Here is an 8,792-nt window from a genome sequence, read left to right on the forward strand (position 1 = left end):
CATTTCTGACCGGGACAAAATTCCCCAAGCACTTTCCAATTGTTTGTGCAGTTCAAGTCTGCAGACATTTGCTCATCTCCCGTCAGAACAGGACCTGCACACGTGTTCACATTTTCCATCTGTTGCCCTAATTGTTTTCCTTACTAATAATAACTTTGGAAATGTGTGCGTTTCTATCAAAGTAAGTGCATTATTACGTTGTAATAGTTTATGTATGTCGTTTCTATTGTCGCATAATAGATTTGTGTATATTCTTTATAACCGCGGACACGTGAGGTAACGTTACTCATTTTATAACCTTTATGGTGTTATATTCAATCGTGCTTAGGTAGCTAGCTACATTTTTCTATCAGCTCTGTAAAACAATGCTACTTGCGTCAGAGAAGTATTATCTTGTGTTGTATTTTGAAGCTACATGGCCTTATGACTCCCTAGTGGCGCAGCGGTCAAAGGCACTGCACATCAGTGCTAGAGACGTCACTACAGACTCCCTGGTTCAAATCCAGGCTGTATCACAACTGGCTGTGATTGGGAGTCCCATAGGGCAGCGCACATTTGGCCCAGCGTTGTCCGAGTTTGGCCGGTGTAGGCCATCATAGGTAAATAATAATTTGTTGTTAAATGACTTGCCTAGTTAAGTAAAACATATGACCATGGTTTGTTTATTTGGTCTATTCAGCATGGCTCTGTTCTGCCCTGCCTTGCCCCCTTGTGGAGCTCAAAAGTTACTTTCTTACTGTTAGAACTCAAATCTGGGATTTTGTCAATGCAATAAACTATTTTTATGTTATTTGTAATATTGTTTTATTGCTATAATCCTTATATTGTATTCTAATGAATAATTCCTCTTTATTCTGTACTTTCAGAAACCACAAACAGTATTTGCCAATATCATAACTGGAACTGGACATCTTTCCAGCTGAAGATTGAGGACAGCTTTTGTATGCTAAGGTTCTCTCCTTAACAGTTTTACTGGATGGAAACACAGCAAGAAAACACATAGGCCAATATGTAATAGTCCTCTATTTTATTGAAGTATTGGTAGTTGGTTCAACAACAACTTGTTTTACTAGAGGACAAAAAAATGGAATATGCATAACCCATATTTAATATTCATGCAGTGACTGAACAACAACTGCATTTCCACCCCCACCTCTAAAGGCATAGTATCATGGCAGGTCACCTGTCAAGTCACCTGTCAGGTCAGTCAGTCACTTATTGCTGCAGATGTGCTCAATAATGCTTAAGCTCGGGCTGGGCGATATGGACCAAAAGTCATATCCCGATATATTTAGGCTGAATATCGATATAAGATATATATCCTGATATTTTTTCCGTGAGAAAATAATCTTTTAATATGTTTTTTACTTTAAAGTACTTTTTGTTTTTTGTTTTATTAATCTACTTATTCAATTTTTGGCCAAGACAGCAGCATAAAACAAAAAAAGTTGCAGACAAGACACAAAGGAAAATAATGAAAAACTAATATATTAATATGTTTTTTACTTTAAAGTACTTTATGTTTTGTGTTTTATTAATCAATTTTTGGCCAAGACAGCAGCATAAAACAAAAAAAGTTGCAGACAAGACACAAAGGAAAAAATAATGAAAAAGTAATATTGTAATCAGTAAAATGTGTGAATAGTCCTTAAAACACTGCACTCCCCAATAGCCAAGTGTAGTCTGACCGAAGCACTGCATCCTCAGCCGCTCGTTCAGCTCCACCGCTTTGACCACGTTGCTCCCGTTGTCGGTTGTTATAGCAACCGGATGCTTTTCTCGGGAGTTTCCCAGCTTGCGTCCTGCAAGGCCTCAGCTATATGCTCACCGGTGTGATCCTGGGGGGGAAATAACTTGTTTTGGAGACGACACGACGCTGTTTTCATCATCATCTCAGGCTCACATGTCCTGCTCGACCACATATCGCTGGTCAACGCAAAATGGGTCCCGTTAGCGAGCCGGTCAGCAAGGCTCTGCCTGACTTCAGTGGACATTTGTGGCAGTGCTTCTCGTGCAAAGTAGTTGGGAAGCTCATATCTCGGGTCCATAGTTTTCAGTAGCTTTTTGAATCCGACTTGTTCCACAGTTGCAACAGGGACCATATCTTTAGCAATGTGATAGGACACCGCTTTAGTTATAGTACACCACTTGCCAATTTTCTTTTCATTAGGCACCACACTGCGGGAAAATGAAGTTTGCAGTGAGCTTTGTTTCGGGGCTGGAGCTTTTTCGGGTTGTCGACGGCTTGCGGCTGGGGCTTCTGCAGCGCGCAGTTTCACAGACTCTTCGTATTGCAGTTTGTGCCACTGTTTTAGGTGGTGAAAAAGATTTGTAGTGCTGGAACTTTTTTTATGGCACTGCCTACATATAACGTGATTTTGTTGCTCATCTGATACTTTGAATCCGAACCATCTCCAAATGACTGAGCCAATGCTTTTTCTTTTACTAACCAATTCCTCGTCAAAATGCTCCGCAGACGCTGTTGCTTCCTCCATGTTTGTTGAAGTGTCTGTTCCTGCCCCTCCGCCCTCTGTGCATGAAAGAGGAGGCGCGGGGAGCAGCGCAGAGAGCTCCGGGTCTGCAGCTTGCTTGGAGCAAGGATCAAAGCGCAAATTTCAACTATATCGATATATGCGAAATGGTCTAATTTCATATCACATTAGGATGATTGTGTTGTGCTATATATATAAATATATATACTTCTGTGAATATCTGAACCATTTGCATCCAAAAATAAACTGCTCACATTCTGGAGATAAACTTTGTAAGGACTGTGTGTGTTTTGTGTAAATAGTTTCTGAAAAAAGTGTGTCCAGCTCAAACGCTGATTGTTGCGTCATTGGTAACTGTCCGTTTTAAAGAGGGTTCTAAACGAGCTTTCTAAAAGAGCGTTCTAAATGAGTGTTCTAAAGGAGTGTTCTAAACGAGGAGCAAAAGATCATTTGAAGAAAGTAGAAGCTGTATTATCATACAGTAGAAAGAGTCAAGGCAAACATGGCAATACTATTCCCATAGAATTAATACCTGTAGATTGGGATCGCATCGCAATACCAGGTCAACCATACAAAATGAATAAAAAAATGATACAGCTGTCTTTAATAAGATCAAACTGAACTAACTGCTATCTTGAAATGTTGAAAAAGTGTTTTTAAATAGGCATCCTATCATTTGAAAATTAGTTGAAAGGCTAAGTGATTCTCCTCCTGACAAGAAGTTGACAGCCTTCAAACATAGTGCAAAAAAAGTGGGCGTGAACATAGAATATTTTTGGGTCAAAAAAAAGAATATACAGCTGTCTTTAATAAGATCAAACTGAACTAACTGCTATCTTGAAATGTTGAAAAAGTGTTTTTAAATAGCTCAATCTTATCACTCAATATGAGTCAAAATCTGTCACTTCCAGGACTGCTCATTTAGTCAAAAATGAAAAAATGAAAAAAATAACAACTCACAGCTGTGTTAAGAGACCCAACTCAAACATCTGCTATCTTGAAATGTCCAAAAAAGGTATTTAAATGGGCCTACCAGACATCTTCTTGAGAGAAGATAAGGTCAGGGACTCCTGACTGACTCTCTGTCTTGTTGAAATAGGTTCTCCTGTCTTACTTTCTGTCATGTTGAGATTGGTTTCCCTGTCTTACTTTCTGTCATGTTGAGATTGGTTAGTTCTTCTTGAGAGAACTAACCCAAAATTAGTCCAACTAACCCAAAATTAGTCGAAAGGCTAAGGGATTTTCTAAATAGCTCAGTCTTATCACTCAATATGAGTCAAAATCTGTCACTTCCAGGACTGCTCATTTTGTCAAAAATGAAAAAAATAACAACTCACAGCTGTGTTAATAGACCCAACTCAAACATCTGCTATCTTGAAATGTCCAAAAAAGGTATTTAAATGGGCCTACCAGACATCTTGAGAGAAGACAAGGTCAGGGACTCCTGACTGACTTTACTCTCCGTCATGTTGAAATATGACAAAAGCTCTAGGCTGTTTTTAACCACTTCCGGTTGTCACAGGAAGTTCTTACTCAACACACGTTGTCTTTGGGGTAGACATAAACAGAATCCTGAATAAGAAGTCTCTACCTTAATAATTGACTGAATGACACATGGTTGAGTTGTGTAATTTTCACTATCTGCAGGTGGCCATATGACAATAGCTCTAGGCTGTTTTTAACAACTTCCGGTTGTCACAGGAAGCTCTTGCTTCACACACGTTGTCTTTGGGGTAGTCTCAGTCCTGTCTGATGGCACCAGTTTGTAGCGTGGTTCGTTCTGCGTTGTGTACTTTTAATCAGGACACTGCCACAACTGGAATTATGATGGTTGAATCATGTTTATTGGTCCTGCACACGAAGAGACAACACACAATATGTTAGCCCTCGGTGCAGTCACAGCTCTCGGGCACCTTGCTAGCTGAAGGTCCGGCCAAAGAGAACGATAACGTAAGTACAGATAACCCGCGATGGACCAAACCAAAATATACAAACTTTTACAAATAGGTGTATTTACAATATAGATATCAAAAAATATTTGTACACCGAAAAATAACATTAACTATGCTGCTGTAATTAAATAAAGAAAACACATTGAATTATTATTATTGTTATTAACTTATTAACATCCCCTCTTGCCCTGGCCTACTTGAACTGTCCTTGCGTGCAACTTGGTGCATAATCTAGGGGAACAACATCACTCTACTACATCTACTGACTGTCAACAATTAAAAACAAGAAGAAAAAAAACATATTTCTAAATAATAATATACAATCATATAATTTCTATAGAATCCTAAAACTCACTAGCTTCTAGAACTCTCGTCTTCCTAAAACTCACTAGCTTCTAGAACTCTCGTCTTCCTAAAACTCACTAGCTTCTAGAACTCTCGTCTTCCTAAAACCCATTAGCTTCTAGAACTCTCATCTTCCTAAAACTCACTAGCTTCTAGAACTCTCGTCTTCCTAAAACTCACTCACTTCTAGAACTCTCGTCTTCCTAAAACACAATAGCTTCTAGAACTCTCGTCGCCTTGGAACGAGCCCAAACAAAACTCACCTCCAATATGGAAAAACGTGCAGTCAAAATAAATTGTGAACCATGGCAACACAATGGCTAAACGCAAAACACAAAACTTTTTGACTGCCAACCCTTGAGACAATCAGCAACCAAGTTGTCCTTAACTCCTGCAATATCTGTAGTAACTTTCCACCTCACTGTGGAGATTCTCTCTCTTTTCAGGGTTCACTAGACAGGCATGTTGTTGGATCGGGGCCCAGTCCCCAATGTCATGCTCTAGTACATTTGGGTTGGCACATGTGAGAATGAATCCTGATATTCTAAAAGCAGGGAAACAATGTCAATAAAATGGTACAGAACAATTTTCAATTGGTTGCATCAATAATAATCATTACTAAATGTTACATGAAATGTAAATACGAAACATTTGGTTGCATAGTCTTATTTTCAACGTCTTTTCAATGACATTTTGCTAGGTGGGATATCCCCAATGTCAAAACACAGTTTTGAGACAGTTTGTGATATATTGAAAACATAAACATAAAATGTGCTATATACACAAACATCTGCCACAATAATCATATTACTTGTATTTTTTTAAACAAGCTCCTTATAAACTGCACAAGCACCAGAAACACTGTTGTTTTGACAAGTAGCAATAAATCACTGATATCCATTAGAGGGGAAATCAGGTTGTACGTGCTGTTGAAACTAACACAACTAAAAAAACACATGGAAATGGGAGATATATTTTATCTCACTGGTTAGAGGACAACCTGCAGAAGACAGTCAGCTACATTGGAATGATGCATTTAAATTTAGGGGTCGCTAAACAAAGGAACACAACACTTATTTGTCATCACTCATCGATATCATGTTCAAATCAATTGTGCCGAGATGAGGTTGCACATCCTGTTAAAACTAACAGCTCAAAAACCACACAGAATCTGGGAATAATGTAAACATCCCTGGTTAGAGTACAACTTGTAGAAAACAGCTAGCTACATTTGAAGTGTTGCATTTTGATTCAAGTGGGGCACCAATGTGGTAAGTGTAACACAGCTCTTTTTTTGTTAGTCACTTTTTGTTAAATCTCATAAATAGTAACTCTTCCATTTCAGAGCCTGGATTTTCCCCCTGAGGCTAATATCCACATCATGTTGAAATCAATAGAACAGGGGCCAAACGTTTAGGGTTGTACATTGTGACATTATTAAAATACTCCTACTACAATGTTTAAACATTCTACATTGTGACATTATATCATTGATATCATGAAACAACTCCTTCATGTATTTTCTGATGTTTAATCAGATGTCTTTTATCAGATTCTCTCTGGTCACAGCTAAGAGGCTTCTCTCATGTGTGTGTTCTCTGTGTTGTACCAGGCTGTTTGACTGAGTAAAACTTTTCCCACATTGATCACAGCTAAAATACTTATCTCCTGTGTATGTTCTCTGGTGTACTGTCAGATCGCCAGATTGAACAAAACATTTCCCACATTGAGTACAGCAATAAGGTTTCTCTTCTCTGCTGTGTGCGTTCTCTGGTGTCTCTTCAGATGGCTAGATGTAAAAAAAAAATTCCCCCATTGATCACAGCTATAGGGTTTCTCTCCTGTGTGTATTCTCTGGTGTACTTTCAGATCGCCAGATGAAACAAAACTCTTCCCACATTGATTACAGCTATAAGGTTTCTCTCCTGTGTGTGTTCTCTGGTGTCGAGTCAGACTGCTAGACATAGTAAAAATATTCCCACATTGATCACAGCTAAAGGGTTTCTCGCCTGTGTGTGTTCTCTGGTGTGATATCATGGTGCTTAGCTGAGTAAAACTCTTCCCACATTGACCACAGCTATAGGGTTTCTCTCCCGAGTGTGTTCTCTGGTGTCGAATCAGAATTGTAGACGTAGTAAAAATCTTCCCACATTGATCACAGCTATAGGGTTTCTCGCCTGTGTGTGTTCTCTGGTGTGATATCATGGTGCTTTGCTGAGTAAAACTCTTCCCACATTGAGTACAGCGAAAAGGTTTCTCTCCTGTGTGGATTCTCTGGTGTCCTGTCAGAATGCTAGATGTAACAAAACTCATCCCACATTGATCACAGCTATAAGGTTTCTCTTCTGTGTGGATTCTCTGATGAATTTTAATGCCTGATGAGGAGGTGAATCTCTTCCCACAGTCAGAGCAGCAGTGAGTTTTCTTCCCTGTGGGTCTCTGCTGGTGTTTCTTGAGGAGTTCTGATCTGGAGAGACTCTTCTCTGTCTCGTCAGCATCATGAGGTTGTTGAGGCTCCCCAGAGGATCCATGATAGTCCCGTCTCTCTCCTGTGTGAACAACAAAGTTAGACAGATGATTAAAGGCCCACAACAGCAGTAATCCATTGTTTATTTGAGGTAAAAAGGGATGACCAAATCAAATCAAATTTATTTGTCAGATCATACCCATGAAGTTGTACAACAATTGACGTCTGTTAAATTATTTGACCAATACGACAGTCAACTTAGCAACAATCCATATTTTGTCTTGTTTTCACATTAGTAGTAACTAAATGTCACATTAGTAGTGACTTTTGGTCTCCAATATAGGCCCCTTTCTGTGTTTGCTAAAACTGCGGCACGAGGGCAATGCGCACACAATTTGATTGCAGAAACACCTGCCTGCTAATGAGGAAACCACTAGTTATGGATGTAGTATATCTGGTAATGAGGAAACCACTAGTTATGGATGTAGTATATCTGGTAATGAGGAAACCACTAGTTATGGATGTAGTATATCTGGTAATGAGGAAACCACTAGTTGTGGATGTAGTATATCTGCTAATGAGGAAACCACTAGTTATGGATGTAGTATATCTGGTAATGAGGGAACCACTAGTTATGGATGTAGTATATCTGGTAATGAGGAAACCACTAGTTATGGATGTAGTATATCTGGTAATGAGGAAACCACTAGTTATGGATGTAGTTTATCTGCATGGAGCAAAAATGGTGAGCAAAGATTAGTTTTCACAATGTATTCTGAATATTACAGCACTAGATCAGGAGTGCTACTCAAGGAAACTCACATTAAGCTCTGTGTCTATTCACTAATTCACCACCGTGGGGGAAAACTCAGGGGAGTTCTCATAGGCTGACAGCAAATATAGCCTCCATTTGCAGGTTGCTTATGAGTGCATTTCACATTACTTTTGGATTATAATTGTAAGGCTCGCTTGAATCTCCTGCTTAATATGTTTGTGTTATTGTCGCAAATCAACTGCTTTATACTTAAAAAACACTTCAACCAGTAAAATGCTCCTTGGCTAGCTTTTCCATCAGCCTGACAATGAGGGTTTGTACACAGTGTTTAACAAACAATAACAGTAATTTTTTTCTTCACATCAAAAAGCAAGTAAACAAAGTCTAATCAAAATCAATTGCAAATGAGAATAGTTCCTCAAAGTATTTAAAAAATATATTTCCAGCTCTCACCCTTTCGATAACCACTCAGCATTAAAGGGAAAAATGTAATTCTCTGATCCAGTGGAAATGTCATAAAATACCTGATTACTTCTTATCCTTTGAACAAATAGCCTACAGCTGTGTCTGTCCCAAACTCACTGGCGCGGGAAACTGAGGGCCAGAATATTTTATACAATATTGCAAGCTTGCTATCACAAGTTTAGGAGGACCCAGTTGATAGTTGATATGTTTTAAGTTCGTTGCAGACAGGCCATGTGCAGCAAATGTGATTTATAGGATATTTTCTACCTGCAGGCTGCAATGTTTTTATTTGTTGG

At 38.9% G+C, this 8,792-nt stretch overlaps 1 long non-coding RNA gene across 1 annotated transcript; it reads left to right on the forward strand.

The window, feature by feature from the left end:
- Positions 1-557: 557 nt before the first annotated feature.
- LOC115152478 (uncharacterized) lies at positions 558-991 on the forward strand. Its single transcript, XR_003867501.1, has 2 exons — positions 558-599; positions 867-991. It is a non-coding gene; the product is annotated as an uncharacterized LOC115152478 (long non-coding RNA).
- The last annotated feature ends 7,801 nt before the right edge of the window (positions 992-8,792 follow it).

Source organism: Salmo trutta, chromosome 17 (assembly GCF_901001165.1).
Source record: "Salmo trutta chromosome 17, fSalTru1.1, whole genome shotgun sequence".
Taxonomy (NCBI): domain Eukaryota; kingdom Metazoa; phylum Chordata; class Actinopteri; order Salmoniformes; family Salmonidae; genus Salmo; species Salmo trutta.